The sequence below is a fragment of the Dama dama genome, chromosome 19 (assembly GCF_033118175.1).
Source record: "Dama dama isolate Ldn47 chromosome 19, ASM3311817v1, whole genome shotgun sequence".
Classification (NCBI taxonomy): domain Eukaryota; kingdom Metazoa; phylum Chordata; class Mammalia; order Artiodactyla; family Cervidae; genus Dama; species Dama dama.
In genome coordinates this window covers 72,574,808-72,580,807 of record NC_083699.1, presented here as the reverse complement: position 1 = coordinate 72,580,807, position 6,000 = coordinate 72,574,808, and the positions used below count along the sequence as shown (strand labels likewise).

At 57.4% G+C, this 6,000-nt stretch overlaps 1 protein-coding gene across 23 annotated transcripts in view; it reads left to right on the top strand.

Moving 5' to 3' along the window:
• Window positions 1-3,171: 3,171 nt before the first annotated feature.
• PCBP3 (poly(rC) binding protein 3) overlaps window positions 3,172-6,000 on the top strand; it is a 217,056-nt gene continuing 214,227 nt past the window's right edge. For 8 of the 23 annotated variants that reach the window (XM_061167421.1, XM_061167419.1, XM_061167417.1 and 5 more), the window contains exon 1: window positions 3,175-3,343. The gene's annotated coding sequence lies outside the window, so the exon portion shown is untranslated. Of the gene's footprint in view, window positions 3,344-3,851; window positions 4,039-6,000 lie in introns of those variants that run through there. The other 15 variants (XM_061167416.1, XM_061167415.1, XM_061167414.1 and 12 more) reach the window with 6 other exon arrangements.

The window sequence follows — 6,000 nt, the reverse complement described above, 5'->3', positions numbered from 1 at the left end:
CACTGTGGTTCAGGCAGAGCGCTGGGGGTTGTGAGTACCACATGAGTTCTCACTGCGGACGGCCAGTGATGCCCCAGACCCACAGCAGACTCAGGTCAAATGCTCTAGACCTCTCCCCATGGCAGGGGTGCCAGGGGCTTTGTATGAGGGCACCGGGGTGGGGGGCCTCACATCTGGGAGGATGTTGGCACAGATTACTCCAGGACTGCTTTCTGCTCTTAGCTGTGTTCCCACCCTTTCAGCTGACTGATCTGGAGCCTACGCCCCAGGCTCCAGCCAAGATAATGTGTTCACCCCCTCCCACCCTCCCCCACTCTCCAGCCACAGGGTGTGTGTGAGAGTCAGGAAGGCTGAGTGCTGGGCTTCATCTGACATCATTCCAAGCAGATGATAATTATGCGGTCCCTTCTCTCCCAGCTCCCTGTGCCCCCAACAAGACACCAGGGAGTTATTTATAAACATGGGCCCCTGAGGGGAGCTTCTCACGGGAAGGATGGTGGTGGTGACAGTGATCTAAAGGGTGCACATACGCACGTCCTCAGGGCCTGTGCAGGGGAAGTGCCTGGAACACAGGGCAGAATTCGAGGCAGGGCAACCTGCTTAGAGGGGAGGAGCCTAGACCTGCTCCAGGCCCCCAGCTGCTGTGGCATGGGGGTGGGGACTGCTCCCCTGCGCAGCCTGGCTTTCAGAGGTCTGCTAACCTATGATAATATGCCAGCAACATGGATTGTCTTGTGTGTCAAGGGCGGAGGCACGAGAAGAGCGGCTTTCTTCCTCCTGGGGCTGGCAGGAACTGGAAATAATTGAGAGTTGTTAGGGTCCAACATGCTGTCCTGAAAACACTATCATTACTTTCCTAATGACTAACTGTGTCTCAGGAGGCGATGAAGGCAGCTGAGAGGCCGGGGGCTCCTGGGGAGGACAGGGAAGTGGGCGGCTGGCAGCCTGTAATCTGGGGGAAGAGGGCGGGCTGAGGGTGCTCTGCCTGCACCCCCGCCCTGTTCTGGCCTCTGGAGTAAGGTCCTAGGGTGCCTCTGCACCGACCCCTGCCTGCAAAGTCAAGGTGAGGTTGAGCCCCATTCAGGACAGCACATTCTTACAGCCCTGGTCTCTGGGCTCCCTCTTCTGGAGCTGAGGCCTGCCCGTGCCCCATTTGTTCACTTCCAGCCTCATGTCTCCTCGGGACCACCCAGCCAGGGCCTCCACCACCTCCTTCTCCTGCTGTACCTTCCTCCCTCCCCCACAGTGATCCTTCCAGGGCACACAGTTAACCACATCTCCCTGCTGGGAGAAGCGTGACAGGTGCCCCCTGCGTGGCTGAGACAGAGACCCTCTTCTTAGGGAAGACTCACACCCCACGTCTAGCCTCTCCCAGCGCTGCTGCCCTTCTGTGGGCCCACCCACAGCCCTCCAGCCTAGGCTCTTTCTTTCTTAAAGCTTGTCTGTGTATCACACGAGCGACATGTGAAGACAAATGAGCACACAGCTCTTCCTGCCCCACCCCCCAGCCTGTGCTTTCTCTGACTGCCGCCCTGTGTCTGGGGTGGACAGTGCAAACTTTCTGAGTGTTGCCAGCTTTGTCTGCTCTGGGTGTCAGTGGGGCCCTGTGTGTACTGTGGTGAGGTTCTGGGCGCTAGAATCACTTCTAATGCTTCCTCAGAAAGAAGTGGTCATAATGGTGACTTTGAGAGTGTCGGCTTCCAGCGATCCACAAAGGAGTTCACAGAGGAAAGGCCTGGGAAATGCCTCCTGCCCCCATCCAGGAGCAAACGGTGCTGATGGGGCCAGAAACAGGACTGCGCAGAGGAGGAGGCTGTGTTCCTAGGCTAATTCCCAAGCCTGGCCCTGGTGGCCTGAGCTACTGGAGCCTGGGGTCAGAAGTCCTACCATCCTGGAGGTATCTGGCCTTCTGGTTGACCCCTCCACTTCTACAAGGCCTAAGGAGGCTGGGCTGGACTGAGGGCCATCCCCTCATGGATCCAGGGAGGGGGGTCCAGCTCTGGACAGGGGTTCTGAGGGAGGGCAACGTCCCAGAACCCTTCTGGCTCTGCTGCCCGATCACAGGTGGCATCACCGGTGATACCTGTGACCTGGCTCGAGTCTTTAGTAGGTGGGCTGCAAGAAATAATCCTCTGCTAAGAATAGCCATAAGGCAGGGATGGGACACTGGGGTTCAGTGCCTCGAAAATGACCACAATAGGAACAAAGTAAAGCAGAACGAAGTTCAGGAGGGATAGAGAAAAGGGTGACGGGGCAAAAACACCTGAGACATCCATAGTCCCCTCCCGTCACCTGCGGACAGGTGTGCTGACCAGGCCCCGGAGAACATACATGTGCTAGTGCACCGCGTCGTGGGTCTGCTAGGCGGGCAGGCGGACGGGTGCAGCCTGACTGAGGGATTCTGCAGAGCGGGACAAGGGGCACCAGGCGGGGGACTGGGACAGGTAGGGGTCCGGGGGGATGGCTGGGGGATGTCGGGGCGCAGTCCCGCTTTCGCGACCACCGCAAGACCCTGTTCCCGGGGCGGAGCGAGGACAGGCGAGCACCTGGCGGGTGCAGGGGGCAGGCATCTCAGACCGTCCAGGCCAGCCCCTGCCCCTGCAGGGACCCGCCCTTCCCCCCCTTCCCCCCTCGCCGCCCCCCCCCCGCCACCTGTACACTCCTCCCCCTGCTCCTACTTCCACGGTCCCGGGACCCGCCCCAGGCCACGCCCCCACCCAGTAGTCCGCCTCCTCCCCATTGATGGTCTCGTCCTACCTTGCACAACTCCCCTCCTCCTCGCCCTGTTCTGGGGCCCTTCCCACCCCACCCAATCTGTGGACCCGCCCCCTCGCCTCTCCCTCGTCACCGCCCCAGTGGGTGGACCTGCCAGCTCTAGGCCCCGCCCCTTGTCTTTGACGTCTCCCTCCCCGCATTGGGCTCCGCCCGGATCTGGCCCCGCCCCCACGGTGATCCTCCCATGGCCCCGCCCTGCCCCGGCCAAGCTAATTGGTTTCTTTCTGCGGAGCTTCCTGAGCTCCGAGTGGCTGTACTCGTCGCCGTTTCGCTGTTCGATTGGCCCGCGGGGCCCGCTTTCGCGAGGACCTGCTCCTCGACGGGGCGGGGCCAGCGGCGGCGCGCAGCACGGGATTGGTCAGCGGCTCAGAGGGGGCGGGCCCACGCCTCGCGCAGTGCCTCTCCAGAAGCGCCAGGAGCAGCTACTGCCGCCTCAGTCGCCTCAGTCGCTTCAGGCTTGGTCGCCTCAGGCTCAGGCACCACCGGGATCTTCAGTCCTCACCCCCAGCCCCGCCCCGGCCGCCCTCCCGTGGGCAGGCCCGCGGGCACGCCCTCTGCCGCGGGACAGGTGAGTGATAGCCGGCAGGGCCGGGGATCCGGGGTGGGGAATCGGCTGGAGTCCGGGGCCGGGGTCGTGGGTCGAGGGTAGGGGTCCCGGCCAGGGTCGAGCCGGGATCGGGACCAGGGATCGGGAATAAGAATCGGAGGTCGGGGATCGGAGTCCTGGCCGGATCCGCGCTGGGGATCGTGGGTCCAATCGGGGACCCGGACCCCTAACTGGGGTCGAGGTCGAGCCGAGATCGAGGTCGAACCAGGGGTCGGGAACCCGTGACCGGGTTCGGGGTCCGGGCCGGGCGGGGGACGCAGGTCTCCGCCAGACAGAGCTCCGCGGAGAGCGCGGCGGACCCCCGTGGGGCCCGGACTAAGTTGGGCTGCCCCGGGGTCGCGGGCCGGGCGGGGCGGGGCCGGGCCAGGCCGGAGGCGGGGCGGGGCGGTCCCGGAGGACCCGGCGGCGCCCCCTCCTCAAGTTGGAGCCTGGGCCGCGCTGCGAGCTCACGGGATTGCAGATCCGGACGGAAACTGGGCGCGGGGAGGGTTTCTGAGTGAAGTGACAGCGCGGCTTCGGCGAAGCGCGGACCCCGCCTGGGCCGCCCTCCGAGATCAGAAGTTGTAAACTAGGATCGCGGGGTTCAGGCTGGCCTGTCAGCGGGTGTCCGCCGCAGGTCTGCTCCGGACTTCAGGAGGCTCACATTTCAAAACGGTGTAAGTTTCGTCGCGTCTGACCCAGGAAAGATGTGAGGGAAAGCGCAAGGTTGGCGCTGGGCTCCGGGCGGCGGGCCCAGGGGAGGGAAGAGGCTCGGGGAGCTCGGGGCGGCGCCGGGACCGAGAGAGGGGATCCGCGGGTGCCCTTTGTGTCCCGTTCGCTCACACGCCCAGCATCTGCCTCCTCGACTCGCGTCTGCCTCCCTCCGTGACCCGCGTCAGAGCCTGGAGCAGGGCACCTGCGGCGGTGCGGCCCCTCTCTTCTGGTTGCTGTATGTTCTTTTATTTGGGGGTGGGTCCAGAAGTGTTTATTGTTCCCATAAATGTTTCACTCTGGAAGTATTGTTTACTGAGTGTGTATGTGTATTTCTTCGCTTCTACTTTTTTACTTAGTACTCCGAAGTACTTGCATAACAAATTTGAAAGTTAACAAAGCCGGGTCTTAAACCTTGTGCTTGGGGTTGATTATCTTTCCCCACCTTCTTTTGAGGCAACACGGACTTCCGGGTCTTTTTGGCTCTTCAGTGGGCTAAGGGCACTCTGGGGTGATGAGAATTTCTGATGTGTAATTGACCAAAAGGAATCCTAGGGCAGCAGGGCCTTGATGAGAGACGTTTACAGACTAGTCTGGGTAATAAACAGACCATGCAGTTCACACCATTCCTCTGGCACAAAGGGCACCTCATCTTTCCAGAATTTAATTTGCTGTCAAGGGTGAACTATTGCCCCGTTTCTGTTCTTTGAACTTGTCTTTAGAATTGGGAACCAAAGGAAGTGTGCAAAGGTACTTTCCTATGGAAGAAAACGGACTTCCAGCCCTCTCACACACAGGAACAACTCATATCATCATAAAATGTCTCAGAGATGTGCATTTTGGCCCAGAGACTGTTTGCAAAACAGTGACACTCTGGAGGGGTTGCTGGCAGAATCCGAAACAATCTCATTGATCCTTACATCAGAGGAACTGGAGTAGTTGTGTGTGGTGTGTTCAGACCTGGAGATCCACCAGATATCAAGGAGTCTTCAAATATAAGTGCAGTCACTGACTGACATTGGTCACTTTTGAGCACTAATGTTCTGTTGTTTGTGGATGCTGTTATTTACACAGTGCAAGTTCATTACAAGTGTGTTAGGATTTATATAACTTTATGCATGGCAACCCACTCCAGTATTCTTGCCTGGAGAATACCCATGGACAGAGGAGCCTGGTGGGCTACAGTCCGTGGGGTCACAAAGAGTCGGACACGACTGAGTGACTAAGCATAGCATGCATTTTCTTAGTTAATACTCAATATTATAAGGTTTTGAAAAAAGGTTTGCTGGTAAAAGGAGTTTTTGTTTTGTTTTTTAGCTGAAAAGATTAGATATCTTTTGTAGAAATCAGGGCTTTATGACTGATATTGCCACAGGTGGTGTTAATTAGTGGTGATGTTGGACTTTACAACATCACTTTTTCAGATATCTTTATTAATACTCAGAGTTGGAGAAAATACAGTTTTGTGATTACATTTTAAAGGTATTTGTGAGAAAATTTCACCATATGGATTTATTTTGTTCTATGTTTAAAAGAGCATGCAGTGTTTATATTTGCAGAAGTCCCACAAGGTCCTTGAAACAATCTAGCCATTCAAGGTTGGACACTGTTTCTGTTCCGGCAGTTTCACTTCCTGGACCTGTAGTCATGAGTCAATGGCAAAGTTATTCCCTATGTTCACAGAAATCTCAGGGCTTTATTGTGAAAGTGGTCACAAAGCAGATTTTGGTAGATGAAAGTTGTGAATCCCTTTGGTAAAAAAAAGGCTGTCCTTTAGGCCATAACAAAGAAAAATACCTGCTCGTGTATTGGAATCACTCCCAAATTAAACATTAGAATGAATACTGTAGATTTCGGAAGTGCTCTGGTGTTAGTTGTCAGCTCTGGCTGCAAAGACTCTTAAAAGCACCCCAGCCCCACTGTCCATG